Genomic DNA, 8,012 nt, shown 5'->3' on the forward strand with positions numbered 1-8,012 from the left:
CCCGCATTTGCCTGAAACAATTTAGAGAAATCTCGGAATACCTAAATCAGGATGGCCGGATGCGGATTTGAACCGTCGTCCTTCCGAATGCAAGTCCATTGTGCTAACCACTGCGTCATCTCGCTCGGAGCTGCGTAAGGAGTCTGATAAAATAAATAAATAAACACAGGTAAACAATAATAACAATAAAACACATCGGTAATTTCACCACGTTTTCGCATTACAATGTTTTTTTTTTCTGGAAAATGTTGCTACAAAGCTCTGTAACGGCCAGTATTAATATCTTATCCTCTTTGCGAGCTTAACATCTTACCTTCGACCATAGATACTAGTAGACTGGCCTTGCTGTGCAGAAGCCATAGGGCTGGTGTGGCTCCAACATAAACCACGTGACTGTTGGCAAAACGTGGCGGGATTTCAAATCAGCGGTCTGCCATCCTATGTTTGTATCGTATTTTCCCCACATTTCTCAATTGACTGCCAAACGCTTCCAACAAAGATTACTTTTTTATTTGCCAAAAATTATGCCAGAACTAGATTTGACCTGGATTTGTTCACAGCACCATTTACAAAATCTAACAAATATATCAAACGCCACTCTGGTGGGCAGCGGGACGAAATTACTATACACTATCAATTAAAGTAAAATGTCGTTAAAATTCTTTTAAACACTAAGAGTGGGCTCGTGTCAAAACTTTAAACACTGGATTTGCCGCGTTTTGAGCTCTAGTCACTTATAAAAGAAAATGGGATATGGAAATTATGTCAACTATAAGTGCCAAAATTGTCGACTTTAGGAGCAGGTCCATTTCAGAGTATCAATTTTAGGTGCACTTCAATGGTTCAGTTCCCACTATTTTTACAAAATTTTAAACTATCAGTTTAAAAAAATGATATTTTAGGTGAAAGGTGAGACTTTGAAGTTTCAGAAAATAATTTTGGAGCCTAGGTTTAAAAATTACAGACACTGTAAATATAAATTATAAATATACATTGTAATTAATAACTAACCTATCAAAACACTTCCCCGCGAAGTGCTTCGAGCAAAGGCGCGTATGTGCAGATGGCTTAAAGTTTTTCCGTTTCAGGGCCTGTATCCAAAGCTGCCTTCGGCTTCCATCCTTAGCGAACCTATGAGTAGGAACGAGAAACAATTATACTTACTTCTGTAACCGAATTATCACAGATACTTTCCAAAATGTAATATGAGTCTGACTTTACAGGCATCACTTTCAACACTTTAATTTACGTGATACTCTATTTCAAGTGTAAAAAAGATATAAAAGTCACTTCAGCAGATTTCAATAAACGCATCTGCACTATCATAGCAACACTTACACGTGAAATGTAATGCCATTTCCCCCGACAAAACGCCGAGTACAGCCATAAGCGCAACACGAAACAACCATGTTTTGCCAACATTCAAGTGACTTCAGCCCAGAGATGTTGGAGCCACGAAAATGACGTCAGGGTCAGTCTATTATATTTATGGTCGAAGCATCTTACCCATTATGAACGGAAGCTGACTCAGTTTTTCAGGCCAGCTAATGGGAAGTATCTGTACACGCAATGGATACCAAACTCTTAGCCATCGTCTTGATGTCAGCTGATAGTGTATGTAGTGTTACGTTATGAAATAATGAGTGTATAGTGCGCGTAGTGTGTGCGGTGATCGGTATTGAGTAATGAATGAACTAAATGGTTCAAATGGCTCTGAGCACTATGGGACTCAACTGCTGAGGTCATTAGTCCCCTAGAACTTAGAACTAGTTAAACCTAACTAACCTAAGGACATCACAAACATCTATGCCAGAGGCAGGATTCGAACCTGCGACCGTAGCGGCCTTGCGGTTCCAGACTGCAGCGCCTTTAACCGCACGGCCACTTCGGCCGGCCAATGAATGAACAATGTTTACGAGTTATTATTTACTAGTGAACCGCTCACCAAGACAAAAATTAATTTTTGACAGCTTTTTTTTAGTCGAGAACGCCATTGTATTAAGATGAGCTGTTTAAAACTCGTTTTCCAAGTAAGCGCTAAATAAATACGATTTATTTAACGGGCAATGAAGCAGTAGCGGTACTGCCCAGCCGGGAGAACCTAGACGGTCGACCGAGATCCTGCGCCAGCGCGCGGGGTCGGGACGCGTAAGAGACTGCCATCTGTTGTCGGGCATCGGCTGCGGTAGGGCCGTTCCAGCATTAGTGTGTCAGGCAGTAGCGTGGGTTACGTTGGAGTGCTCTCCGCGCTTGTGGGCAGACGGCTGCAGTAGACTACACGGTCGCTCAGGATTACTTCTTTTCTTCGCAAAAGGTGAAGTACCAACAACACAGTAATGTGGCTTGCTAATTTCAAGTTAACATATGGAAAATGTTATTTTAAGCTTTGTTTATTAAATTTTTCTGTCCAGCGCCTCGCTGCTCAAGACGCATTTCGGTAAAAATGATGTGTAATAATGGGGCGGTGTCTTTTTTTTTTATTCTCCAGTAAAGTGCACGCAGTACTCCTGGGCATAGTTAAAACATATCGGATGACGCTTGACAGATGGTGCAGTCGCCACCACTATTTTACTCGTACAAACCTGTCGTTCTTACCGTTAGTTGTGCGTTGGGTCAGAACCGCTGGTCGCTGTTGCCTACCTATTTGCTTATTTATTGGCGTTTTCAGGGAGGAAACCTCCCTCGTTCAGTTAGGTTTAAACTGACAGTACTACGATACGTCCTTGGGCGTACTGCGGCCCAAGACTGGCATCGGCAGCCGCAGATGAAGATCGCCGCAACGGAACATGGAATTTTCTGTCGTGTTGGTGTTTAGAGAAGCATATAACTAGTATGACAGAGTGGTTAAGTAAATAAAAGTATTGTGTATGTGAATTTGGTTGCATGAGCCGTTCGGGAGCGTTGTGGAGAGCAGCAATAAGAGCTCATGAGGCGAGGTAACGGTTCTCGGAGGTCAGCGCTACATGTGCATAGCTGCCTTACCGGCCGTGTATCATGTTTAGGCAACAACAGTGGTTCAGCTTTTTTAGTCTTTCTTGCTGTTAGGCGCTCGCCTTCCAGGGGGCCGAAGGCCTGTCTGTGGTGGTACCGTTGGAGCGAAGCACAAGTCAGCGTTGTTCTTCCATCTTACACATTACGTTGGAGTAAAGTGACTCTGTCATCACAGTCTGAGCTTGTACACACACACATAAACAAACTGTTTGGTTTTTGCCGCGGTTCTGAATACGCTGTCGGTTGAGTTATACCCGTGAACAGTAATTACATTAATCGTAATGTAAAAGGCAGTTGATATTGAGTTTATTAGTATCAACACTTCAGAGTCATCGACGGTGAGTTGTTTGCTGAGTTACATTTTTACAGTGTATCGTAAAGTGTGTCCATATGTTGTTTACATGTGTCTGGCTAAAACATATCATGCCATCTTCATAAGCAGCTCCTTTAAGTTGGGGCAGATGGTACAAAACAGAAATTTCTGAGATTAAATATGTTAGGCAGTTTCTTCCTGAAAGACATAACGTTTGGTGGAGGTTGTTGTTGTTGTTGTTGTTGTTATGATGCTAGTGGAGGTCAGCAACGATGACTTACTTGTAAACTGTTTTAAGAGTTGTTTTTATTAAAGTATTGCCGAGTGATCGAATATTTGAGAAGCTGTTAATGAGACCATAATCTGATTTGCCGTTTTTAGAAAGTCGGTCTTAGTGCAGTTCGTAAGTATTTGTTAATGGCGACGTTAGGCTGGATAGTCTCCTGCTGAAATATTGTCCCAACAAATAATACCGAGCAACGTGGTTACGCAGTTGACTGCAACAAACTGTTAACGCTGGCAAATGTACTGCGTAAGATATCACAAATAGGATTTACTTTTTGGAAATAAAGTGTTGACTACATGTATTCGTTTGAGAGGTAGAGCGAGCATACTTAAAATATGTATCTCAACACACGCAGTTGTCGCCAAAGAGGAAACATTCAATACTTTCCAACAGAGTCGACATCGCTAATGCATCGTTGTAATGCAGGTAAAGAAATTCTGACTAGAAGCGAGGAATTTCTCCTGTAAGCTGCCTGAGTGTATTTTCAGAATAATATTGATTTCTCTGTAGACTGGGAAATATAAAATGTACCTACTTGTCGATGTTACATGCCGCCATCGAAAGATGTACCCGTGATCTTCTTACCTGGCAATACGGTGTTTCTCTTTGCAAACATAAACATCGAATGTGTTTAAGCGTACTGGCATGCCTCTTAACCAGCTTTGCCACGACGATATACTGAAATCTGGGGAACAATACATTGGCCAAATAACTTGGTAGAATCCTAATTACTCTTATTGTCGACTGAAGACATATTACATTGTGAAGTCTTTCAAATAACTGTATTCCTCTTCATCGAATTGTTTGGTTTCCATAGGTTCAAATGTCTCTGAGCACTATGGAACTTAACATCTGAGGTCATCAGTCCCCTAGAACTTAGAACTACTTAAACCTAACTAACCTAAGAACATCACACACATCCATGCCCAAGGCAGGATTCGAACCTGCGACCGTAGCAGTCGCGCGGTTCCGGACTGAAGCGCCTAGAGCCACTCGGCCACCGCGGCCGGCGTTTCCATAGGAAGACACGGTGGGCAACATATACCTTAATTTATAAAAATCCAGGAAATAGCTGTATTTGTTGCGTATAATTCATACATATTTAAAGACTATAAAGTCATTGTTAGAAATTTTACAGTACCGACATCGTAGCTTGGTTAAGTGAACCGTATCTGTCGTATTTTTAGAAAGTCTGCCTCACTATTTATGCTCAATGGATTTCCTGTAGAACGTTTCATTTTTAAAGTCTACATTCTAACATAATGTTGAACAAAAAATGAGAAACGATCATGGTCTTCTTTTAATGTAGTTTTATCTCCTACATTGTGGACATAGTTTAATCTGCTTTGTTTAACTCTTAGGGACGAAAAGTTCCTAGCCCTTTTAGATACTCCAGCAGTCTTGAAGTAGACTGAAGATCACAACACGTAGAAGATACTCTGTAATAGTTCTGACAAAAATTCAGTCGTCTCGACAAGTGACTCGCAGCATCGAAAATTCGTCAGAGCAGGATGTATAAGCTGTGGGACAGGTACACTAGGCTCTAATATCATCTCATATAATCTCAGGGCACACTGAAGGAAACTAGGGACGGAAATGTGAAATCGCTACCTTCGCCTAGTAAAACTCAGAAGGGCACTTGGCGAGGTGGCGTAGTTAAAACTCGAGGAACTGGATTCAAATCAGAGTAAAGTCATTCATTTTCCTCGACGTTCCTAAATCACATAACGCCGGTGTGATATTGTTTTCATCCCATCGACGTCCGACTTCAGTGTAGACCGACCTTCAAAACTTCGACTTGTCCAGTTCAGTTGGGAGTCCAGGCAGCGTGTGATAAACATGGATGAGACTGCTGTAGAAACAGTATGAAAATCGTTAATTCACCTACAGACTCTAAAATCGGGATATTTTCTAGTCTCACCCCTGAATCCCAGACTAGGCAACATTAATTTCGAATAATGCCTTCTCGATTTGAAAGTTATTTTGAAAAAATGTTTTAACTGCCGAAAGTTCGAGAATCTTATTCAAAACGGCGTGACTTAAACCCAGAGATTTTATTCCGGCATACTACTGCCAAAACCTCATAGGACACTTCCGTATTTTGTAAATTTTGAGGAAGTGACGCCTGCTATAAGAAACACTCTGTTGGCCCCGATGCTGCTACTGTTAAATGGTAAGTACCGCCAGGCACGCGAGTTACTGGAGCGAAACTAGGTTTTATTTTGCTTCTTTCTTTGACGTATGCTTGATAGTATCAGAAAGTTCACGAGAAATTTTTATTTGTTTAGTACGAACTTCATGGTATGTCAGGATTAGAAATGAACATATGTGCAGTTCAAACACAAAGGACAAGTGCATTTGTGTTCGTGTGCTGAAGGTCGTCCATGATGCTTCCAGTAGTGCAGACTTAGAATTTATGAAATCAAATTTCTACACACACCTATGATATATATTTCTACACTTTACAATCTTATTATAAAGTACGTGATGGAGGATACTATTAATTGCCTCAAACATTAAAATTTTTTCCGTTCCATGCATTGTTGATGGTATAGTGTTGAGTGGGCTGTTAGCGACCTAGGTTATTTTCACTTTCTTTCTGGTACAATGTGTAGAGATCCAAAGGAGATGTTAGATTCCCGCTTTGGTTTTTTCCAAGCAGGTGTGATGTTACGACTGTTTCTTAGCGTCTTCCAGGTTGGAATTTTCAGACTTCCTGTATTCTTTCGCCAGTTAAATAAGTCTTACGATCCTTTTCTTATACGAAATATGCCCTCTTAGTCCAACCTGATTTTTTTTTTTTTTTTGTGTCCCAAACGCTTCAGTAGTACTCCAATATTGGCCGAGGGGCTATGTACACTATCGTCTTCGTGAACTTACTGAACTTTCCCAGTATCCTACGAGTGAATTGGTGTCTAATTTTGCTTATTCTGCAACTGAAAACACTTCATAATTCCTTCTTATTCCCATGAGCAACGAGGATATGCCGGAATCCAGTTGGAAGTCATAAACTGTGTTGTTAAATTCTTAAGGTCGCATTTGAATTTCAGAAGAAATTTATTTAAAAAATCGTTCCAGCTTGATTGGAAATACAGTGTGTCACAAATACTGTAAGGGGCGACTGAAAAGTTTCCGTCTGAGGGAGTTGCTGCAGCGTAGAGACTCTGATGCGGCCGTGTAAGCACAGACATGTAAGTAAGGGATTAGAGTGCCATTGGTGTCTTTCCGGCTTGCGTAGAGTAAATCCAGAAACGTAAACTATGGCGACGTTATTACCAAAAGCGCCCGAACTGGACCGATGTGCTGTTCTTTTCTTGGTTGCCGAAGGACAAACACCGGTAGACATCCATTGGGGAAAGGGGGAGAGAGAGAGAGAGAGAGAGAGAGAGAGAGAGAGAGAGAGTGAGAGTGAGTGAGTGAGTGAGTGAGTGTCATGTCTGTCGACAACCGTCGTGGAATAGTGCACTAAGGGGTGCTGCTTCTTCATGATACCGCACGTCCGCATATCGCAAATTTTGTAACGCAGAAGTTACGCCAATTCAAGCGGGAGATACTCCATCATACGCCCAATAGTCCTGATCTCTTCCCCCTCCCCCCCCCCCCCCAATGTGATTATCACGCCTTCGGCCCCCTTTAAAAAAGCCTTGGCGAGTCGATGATTCGTGTCTGACAAAGATGTGCAACAGGCAGTTACGGACTTTTCCATGCAGCAGGATACGGTGTTTTACCAAACGGGTAGCTTCAAGCTAGTTCGTCAGTGGGTTGGTTGCATCAGTACTAGAGGCGAATTTGCCTAATTGGCATACCGATTCGGCACTGTACGGCCTTCAGACGGAAACTTCTTGACCGCCCCCTTATATACTGGAAGCTACTTTCACCAGACTGAAGAGTGAAATCTCTGAGGATGATTTGAGATCTCGTTTTCCCGATGTCTCAACATTTTAGAAAGAAACTGTTTAGTATTGGTTAAAACCAGTCTTGGTTGCAGTTATAGTTTCTTTCAACGACGCGTTTCGCCTTATTTAGGTATCTTTAGGTTATCTTAGAACCTGAGGATGCCTAAATAAGGCGAAACTTGTCGTTCAAAAATAAAAAAAAATCTAACTGCAACCAAGACAGTTTTTAACCAATACTGTTAAGCACTGATTTGCTGTATGCCACATATGGATTGGAAGAATTTCTATAGAAACTGTTTAGACTAATGCTTAATTTACGTAGTGTGTGACATACCGAATGATAAAACTAATTAAAAATTTCGCGCTTTCTCTGAAGCCATTGTGCCCGACGAAATTTTATACCAAAAAGCCTGGACCACGAGTATCGTCGAATGTCTTACTCGTACCGACTTTCCTAACGTCCGTGAAATGTATTCGCAACTGCGAATATGGGCAACCATCAGCTTTATAATGGAATGACTACAAT

Source organism: Schistocerca americana, chromosome X, assembly GCF_021461395.2.
Source record: "Schistocerca americana isolate TAMUIC-IGC-003095 chromosome X, iqSchAmer2.1, whole genome shotgun sequence".
In the NCBI taxonomy this organism is placed as follows: domain Eukaryota; kingdom Metazoa; phylum Arthropoda; class Insecta; order Orthoptera; family Acrididae; genus Schistocerca; species Schistocerca americana.